The sequence below is a fragment of the Callithrix jacchus genome, chromosome 18 (assembly GCF_049354715.1).
Source record: "Callithrix jacchus isolate 240 chromosome 18, calJac240_pri, whole genome shotgun sequence".
NCBI lineage: Eukaryota > Metazoa > Chordata > Mammalia > Primates > Cebidae > Callithrix > Callithrix jacchus.
The window spans coordinates 40,519,676-40,528,066 of NC_133519.1; the positions used below are offsets into that span (position 1 = coordinate 40,519,676).

The following is an 8,391-nucleotide window of genomic DNA, read 5'->3' on the forward strand; positions in this document are numbered from 1 at the left end:
CCTTTCAAAGCTGAAATCCTTCACTCCAGCTTCACATCCCTTGGATCTCTTTCCCTATGTTTTCCCTTGCCCTGAACAGCCTGTGGCTACTGCTCATAGCTGTCACGCTTACTCCCTATTAGGGCTGAGTGGGAAATGATTGGCTGGTGACTAATGAAGCATCTTCCACTCTCTTCTCCAGGAGCAGGACCTCAGATCTCATGATCAAGATCCAGTACAGTGAGTACTAGTTTGAATTGTTGTAAATGAACATAAGAGAAGCTGGAGTCAATCTCCCTCATTAAATGAAAGAGAACTGCATGAAAGGCCATTATGTGTTTAGACATGGTCATTTTCAAGGATCCAACGTAAGATTCACGGACTGTGCTCAAGCTTTTATCATTTTAGTTACTATTTTGTCTCTTCAATATAGGCTATTGATAAATTATCCAATCAGCAAACATGTATTGATCGCCAGCTTTGTGCCAGTAGCTGTGGGCATTTTGGAAGTGAATAGCACCATTCCCAGTGACTTACGGGGGGGGAACTTGTTGTTGTTGTTGTTTTTTTTTTTTTTTAAGTGAACTACAAAGGAGAGATAAGCGATACAAGAAATGAGTTTTAGGGGATGTGGGTGACACCCGGGAAGGACCCAACATGGCCTCTGCTTTCTGGGGCTTGCAAACTACATGGGGAAACTAAACTGGCCCACATGAAATGAGACAAGAAGCAGGGCCAAACAGGAACTTTCTGAGGAGGCTTTAAGGAGGGAGTAGGTTTATACCGGACTTTGAAGGGTGGGAAGGATTTGAATGGATACAGGAGAAAGAAAAGAACTTATCAGGATGAAAGAACAGCATGAACGAAGGCCAGTAGAGAAGACTGTCACACGGTTCTTGTGTGTGTCTGACTTGGGAGGTAGCTGTAAAAAGCTGGTCTTACTCCAGTAGGAAATACATAGGAAGCAGGGAGAAAAACAGGCTGAGGATGGTCAGCATCCAGGGTCTTGAGGGCTTGGCATGACCCAGTCAACCTACTAGCGACAGATCCCCAAATGCAGGAGCAGGCTCCTGCTGGGAAGGGGAGATACTGACCATGTTCCTTGTAGGAACCACTGTGAATGGCCTCTTCCCAGGCCCCTTATTCTCCATTAGCCACCCTTGCTATGGAGAACCATGCTAAAAAGAGTCTGTGAAACTGAAGTGATCTACTCCAGGCCAGTAAGACGGTCCCTGTGCATGCCCCCCGGGAGGGTCTCTCTCAGCACCTGGGGCTGCAGACACTTGTGTGTGGAGTCCACTCTTTGGTGGTAGTCAGGGCCACCACAGGCTATGGCTTCAAGAGGCAGTGAGATCAACGACTGTGTCCTGGATAGAAAAGGAACCCAGACACTATGGCTTGACCATTTTCCTGGCATGCAACTGGGACAAACGGCCCCGGTGTCACTGCTGCCACCCTGGTGATCCACAGAAAGGAGTCAGATCTATTTTAAGGATCTGTTTGCCCAGTCACATGGAGAAACTGCTACTTTAAAAACAGTTATTTACCGGGAAAGTAAAGGTCCTTGCAAAATAAAAGGTTAGTATACTATCCCTAGTAACTCTTTAAACCAAATCAAACATCCAGGCAGGCCATGTTTGTACTGCACCATTCTTGCCTTTTGCCCTTGGTCAGTGGATTCCCAAGGTTTTTGGTTGATTTCTTCTTTGGAGTTAAGCTGAGAAAGGATAACTGGTAATATCAAAGCACAGGGGTCTCTAGAGAACAAGGGAATTACAAACATACAGCAGTTCTACCGTTAGCTGATGAGACTTTGGTTGGTTTGTTTTGGGAGAGTCAAGGAGTCAATCAAACTTGACTTTGGGAGAGTCAAGTATGATCAGGCAAAATCTAAAAGAATCTGGAAGGACCCAAGATCCTTCAGCAGAAATGTCCCTTCTACTTTGTATTAGTCTATTTTCACACTACCGATAAAGACATAGCTGAGAATGGGAAGAAAAACAGGTTTAATGTACTTACAAGTTCCACATGGCTGGGGAGGCCTTACAATCATGGCAGAAGGCAAGGAGGAGCAGGTCATGTCTTTCAAAATGGTGGCAGGCAGAGAGAGAGAGCTTGTGCAGGGAAACGCCCATTTTTTAAACTATCAGATCTCATGAGACTCATTCACTATCACGAGAAGACCACCACGGGAAAGACTCACCTCTATGATTTAATTACCTCCCACCATGACACGTGGGAATTGTGGGAGTTACAATTCAAGATGAGATTTAGGTGGGGACACAGCCAAATGGATATTTCAGGATTCCGATATTAGCGTATGGGAAATAACATCAAATATGGTCTACAGTGGTATTGTTCAAACTCGAGGTCCAAACCATCAGGGAAACTCTAAGAGCATTAAAATCAACATTTGGAGAGGCACCAAGGGTGGAGACACTTCCTACAAACCATCAGAGCAGTATTCTCCCGGCTTCTCCATGGACATCCCTAAGCCTTCCTTACCTCCAGCTTCCAAGATCTGCTACCTCATTAAATCACATCAGCTTAGGAAAACTTCATGCGACCTATCCTGTGGAATTTATAGTTTTCCTTATGGCACAGTATGACACATATATCCAATAGAGAAAATAGTACAATATATGCATACTACAGAATAAGTGGCATTAAAAAATGCAGAGTGTGGGTTGGAGGTGGACCTGTGTGCCTAGAGCACACAATGAAAAACACATTGCTTATTATGGAAATTGAAGTCCTTAGCCCGACCTCCAAAGATTTCCATAATCTGACACCAATCTCCTTCTCAGCCTCCTCTCCTGGGTCTCCTCCTACACAGTCAAACCAGACTTCCCCTAAGCTCACCTTGCTCCATGGCTGGGTCTTTGCCACTTAACACATCATTCTTTTCCTCTCTTCTTCCTTCAGTCACTTCACACACCTCCAGTGATTCTGCTCTCCAGATGCTAACTAGCTTCCAGCCCTGGCTCACCTTTCTCCTGTTCCTTGAAACCGTTCCAGTGCATCCCGGCCCTCAGTGACCTCACCGCACTCTGAACTCACAGGACATCACGCACAGCACTCACCGTCTGGATGCTCCTCTGTTCATGAATGGGGCGCGGCCTTGTGAGGGCTCCGATGGGTTGCTATCTAGGACATTTACTCCCCCTTTGATCTCTCCTCCTATCATCTCGCAACTGTATTATCCTCTCTTTGATAGCCTGCATTTTTTGCATCCTTCAGCATCTAGCATAGGGCCCAATGCACAGAAGGTGGTATATGCATATTTGAATGGTACAGTTGACAATGAATGGCAATTCAGAAAACCAGCTGATGCTCAATGATGTTTCTGCCTGAAGAGGTCAAAGAAGAGGGTTACATCGATTGAGGGTCTGTCGTTTTCACTTGTTCAGCACTTTAACACCCATCTAAAAGGTAGATATATTATGTTCAACTTATATAGTAAGAAAACGAGGTTCAAAGAGGTTCAATAAGTTGCTCAGCATCGGTCAGTAATCACGAGACAGTGGAGAGGCAGACTCTGGCGTGCCTGCTTGGAATACAGGGCCGCGTGCACTGCCTCCCTAAGCATCTGTCTGTAGGCAGCTCACTGTAGTTTCCTCCTGTGAGTCTCTCAGATGCCCTTTCCACGACTTTTACTTTATTTATTTATTTTTGAGACAGAGCTTTGCTCTTGTTGCCCAGGCTGGAGTGCAGTGGCACGATCTTGGCTCACTGCAACGTCCACCTCCCGGGTTCAAGCAATTCTCCTGCCTCAGCCTCCCGAGTAGCAGGGATTACAGGTGCCTGCCACCACGCCTGGCTAATTTTTTGTGTTTTTAGTAGAGATGAGGTTTCACTATGTTGGTCAGGCTGGTCTCCAACTCCTGACCTCAGGTGATCCACTCGCCTCGGCCTCCCAAAGTTCTGGGGTTCCAGGTGTGAGCCACCGCACCTGGTCCATGACTTTTCCTTAATCACTCCATGCAGTCTCCTTCCCTTCAAGCACCTCCAAAGAGCTACTTTTCCTGGAACCGCTGCATGCTTTCATGTTTCTGTGCAAATCTCTTACAATTCCCTTGGCCTGGAAAATCACCTTCCATCTTTTCTACCTGTGCAATCTTACATAGCCTTGAAGGCCCAGCTGAAATCAATATTCTCTCCATCCGATTTTCTGTTAAGGAAATTACGTGCTCTCACATCTGAGTCCTCATGGTCCCAGTCCCTGTTCCAGAGTTTAGAACTCATCTGATTTTGCTTCAAGTTCCAATCAGTTATTTACCTCCCTGCTTCCTCTCTCTCTTTTTGTTTTTATTTTGAGATGGCATCTCACTCTGTTGCCCAGGCTGGAGTGTGGTGGTACCATTTCGGCTCACTAAAACCTCCGACTCCTGGGTTCAAGCAATTCTCCCGCCTCAGCCTCCTGAGTAGCTGGGATTACAGGCACATGCCACCACGCCCAGCTAATTTTTTGTATTTTTAGTAGAGATGGGCTTTCACCTTGTTAGCCAGGATGGTCTCCATTTCCTGATTTCGTGATCCACCCACCTCACCCTCCCAAAGTGCTGGGATTACAGGCGCAAACCACTGTGCCCGGCCTCTGCTTCTTCTCTTGGGCTATAAGCAACCCAAGGGCAGGGAACACACTCTCTTTATCTCTGTAACCTGGGCCTTCCACGACAGCAGCAGAGTGTTCCAAAAGTCTTTGGTGATGCAGGTGGCTGCTGGTTGCCAGTGCAGAGCATTGATTCAGTCATGTCACACACCTTCAGTGATCCTGATCAGGCAATAAGCCATTGGGACACCAACCAAAGCCAGGAAAAGGAAGCTCCAAGCAGACTCCCTATGTCAGTTCCCAATGTGCAACCCAGGGTTTCACTTTGAAACCACGTCGTCTCCAGAAGTGATTCAGGAATGTTTTGACCTCCCTTCTTAATCTAATCTATGGTCAAACTTGTTTCCAGGATAGTTAATGCCTCAGAGAGAGGCTGTCATAAGGGTCCCTGTTATTTAAAGTGCCAAGAAAAAAAAATGGTTAGATACATCCTTTGTAGCATGCCTTTAGTAGTAAGGTAGAACCTCAAGGTTTGAAAATTAAATGAAAGAGGCCGGGTGTGGTGGCTTATACTTGTAATCCCAGCACTTTGGGAGGCCGAGGCAGGCAGATCACTTGAGGACAGGAGTTTGAGACCAGCCAGGCCAACATGGCAAAACCCCATCTCCACAAAAATGCAAAAAGTAGCTGAGTGCGGTGGTGTGCACCTGTAACCCAAGCTACTCCCAAGGTTGAGGCAGGGGAATCACTCGAACCCAGGAGTCGGCCGGTGAGTGCAGTGAACAGAGATTGCACCACCGCACCTCAGCCTGCGCTGCAGGGTGAAACACCGTCTCAAAAAAAAAAGAAATGAAATGAATAAATGGTAAACATGCCATAGCCTATTTAAATGGAGAAAAAGGATATTTGTTCAATTTGCCTTACAGAGTTGTGGTCCCGCCCAACATTCTAAGACAAATTACACGTATCAGTGGAGACTGGACTTCCTCCTGAAGAACAAACAACCATAAGGCATGGCATGTCGGCAGCAGCCCAGTGACACAGTGACAGTCTGTACACAGTTTCTGTGGCATACTGCTCCTTGAAGGCAGGGCCTGAAAGCTTTCATTCCTCTCCTCCTCTTGCTTCTTCCCTTCCTTCCTTCTCTCTCTCTTTCTTTTCCTTCCTTTCTTTCTTCCTTTCTCTTTCTTTCCTCCCCCTCCTCCTCCTCTCTCTTTCTTCCTTTCTCTTTCTTTCCTCCCCCTCCTCCTCCTCTCTCTCTCAGTAGATCAGAAAGTTTTAATTCTATATTCCCAGTTCTTAGCATTCAGTCTAAGACATAGTAACACTTAGTACATATTTGCCAATGGATGCTCATACCTGCTTCTCTTTCTCTCCTTCTTTTAATTTTTTTTTTTTTTTTCTGAGGCAGAGTCTCACTATATTGCCCAGGCTGGTCTTGAACTCCTGGGCTCAAGCAGTTCTCCTGCCTTGGCCTCCCGAAGTGCTGGGATGACAGGCATTAGCCACACCAAGCTTTTAAGCTTTTTTTATCTTCCATCTTTCTCTTTCTTTTTCCTCCTTTCCCATCTCCTTCCTGCCCTTTCAGGACCTGTTGAGCCTGCGTTACTACAAATAACTGAGGCCCTAATCACGAAAGGAGAAGGATTACCTTCCCTTGCTTTACCTTTGCCCAACCTTCCCCAGCCCCTCAGGCAATATATAGATGCTCTTTGTAAAATATTAAAGACTAAATCCTATTTTTAAAAATACTGACAGTTCCCAAACTGGGCACAGTGGCTCATGCCTATGGGAAGCTGAGGTAGGAAGAGGGTGGCTTAATTTCAGGAGCTTGTGACCAGCCTGGGCAACAAAATGAGATCCCATCTCTAAGAAAAAATTTAAAAATTAGCTGCGTGTGATAGTGCACACCTGTAGTTCTAGATACTTAGCGGACAGAAGCAGGAGGATCTCCTGAGCCCAGATGACAGCTGCAGTGAGCTATGAGCAGTCCCACTGTGCTCCAGCCTGAGAGACAGAGCAAGACCTCATCTCAAAAGACAAACAATCAAAAAACAAACCAACCCACCAAAACCCTGATGATTCCCTCATTTTCTGGACGCCCCGGAATGACAGGGTACTTCTTGTGTAATCCAGCCCTTCTCCTATTTCTTCATCTTCACCCTCATTTTTCTACTCACTTCTTTCCTACTTCCCGTGGTCTCAGTCGCTGGCTGCTGACCCCCAAAGCTGAGAAACGTGACCCTTAGAGCCGTTGTTGGGACACTCCCTTGAAGCTCGTTGTGGGACTTCTTTTTTTTTTTTTTTTTTTAGATGGAGTCTCTGTCAGTCGCCAGGCTGGAGTGCAGTGGCGCTATCTCTGCTCACTGCAACCTCTGCCTCCTGGGTTCAAGCAGTTCTCCTGCCTCAGCCTCCCAAGTTGCCGGGACTACCGGCGCACGCCACCATGCCCAGCTAATTTTTGTATGTTTAGTAGAGGCGGGGTTTCACCATGTTGACCAGGATGGTCTCTATCTCTTGACCTCGTGAACCACCCACCTCAGCCTCCCAAAGTGCCACTGCGCCCAGCCTCTTGTGAGATTTCTTTGAGGTGGGTTCACAGCCACTGTTGGCTGCCCTCCCCACCTACACTCCACTCACCTGTCCTGTGCTAGTCCCAAAGAACCCAAAATACTACCTCTGTCCTGCCTCTGGAGAGTGGACACATTGGCCATGCTGGCCTCGGCCACTGTGGGAGACAGTGCGTGCTGTTCTGGAGTGTGTGCCAGATTAAGGGCAACCCACGGAATCTGGAATATAAACAATGATGTGGGAGCACAATGTTGGCACTCTCAGGAAAACAGAAAAAACTCCCTTGTCCTATCCAGTTTTATTGTTCACAGAGCACATTTTACTTTCTTTAGCATCAAAATATACATACGCATAGGGTTGGTTTGTTTTTTTGAGACAGAGTGTCACTCTGTCGCCCAGGATGGAGTGCAGTGGCGAGATCTCAGCTTACAGCAACTTCTGTCTGCCCCCCGTGCTCCACCCACCCCAGGTTTAAGCAATTCTCGTGCCTCAGCCTCCGGAGTAGCTGAGATACAGGCACACACCGCCACACCTAGCCAAGTTTTGTATTTTTAACAGAAGCAGGATTTCACCATGTTGCCCAGGCTGGTCTGAAACTCCTGACCTCAAGTGATCTGCCTGCCTCAGCCTCCCAAAGAGCTGGGATTACAGACATGAGCCACCTCACCCTGCCACCCACATAGGTTTGAGCCCTGGTCCCACCTGTCAGGTAACTGGTTCACACTCCATCCCAGAGGAAGCTCTCAGGTCAAGGGGTGGAAATTTCAAGAGGGGCAACAAGCAGTTGTAAACCATGACTCCATGCCCACCTCTTACCCCAGCCTGCTGCCCACATCCTCCCCACAGATCTCATGTAAAAAGCCTGTGCCTTGGTCATCTACCTGCCTTCCTGATAAACTTTCAGACAGAAGAAGTACGCATGTGTGAATGTGTGTCTGTGTGTGCATGTATAAGTGTGTGTGTGTATGAGCGTGTGCGTGTGCGTGTGGGTGTGGGGGGTGTTAAATGGGGATGTTAATATTGTCAATACTAATTCAATACTAATTCCTAGGTAAGAAAACTAATTCAATACCAATTCCTAGATGAAAACACTATCTTAATCTTAGAAGGTGAATTCCTATTCATTAAATGATCATTGCTTTGGAAGAATTTTTAATGGCAAATACTCAGAAAACAATGCCCATGTGGGTGGGGAGAGAAGCAGGACATCAAATAGACACCACGTGTTATAGGCAGAGACAGAGATAAGGATGGGCATTGAACAAGAGAGAAGGAAATACACCAGAACG

General features: G+C 46.8%; 1 long non-coding RNA gene across 1 annotated transcript; it reads left to right on the forward strand.

Moving 5' to 3' along the window:
- Window positions 1–8,016, forward strand: LOC144580090 (uncharacterized). The gene is made up of 2 exons (XR_013528976.1): window positions 1–219; window positions 2,905–8,016. It is a non-coding gene; the product is annotated as an uncharacterized LOC144580090 (long non-coding RNA).
- Window positions 8,017–8,391: the final 375 nt, after the last annotated feature.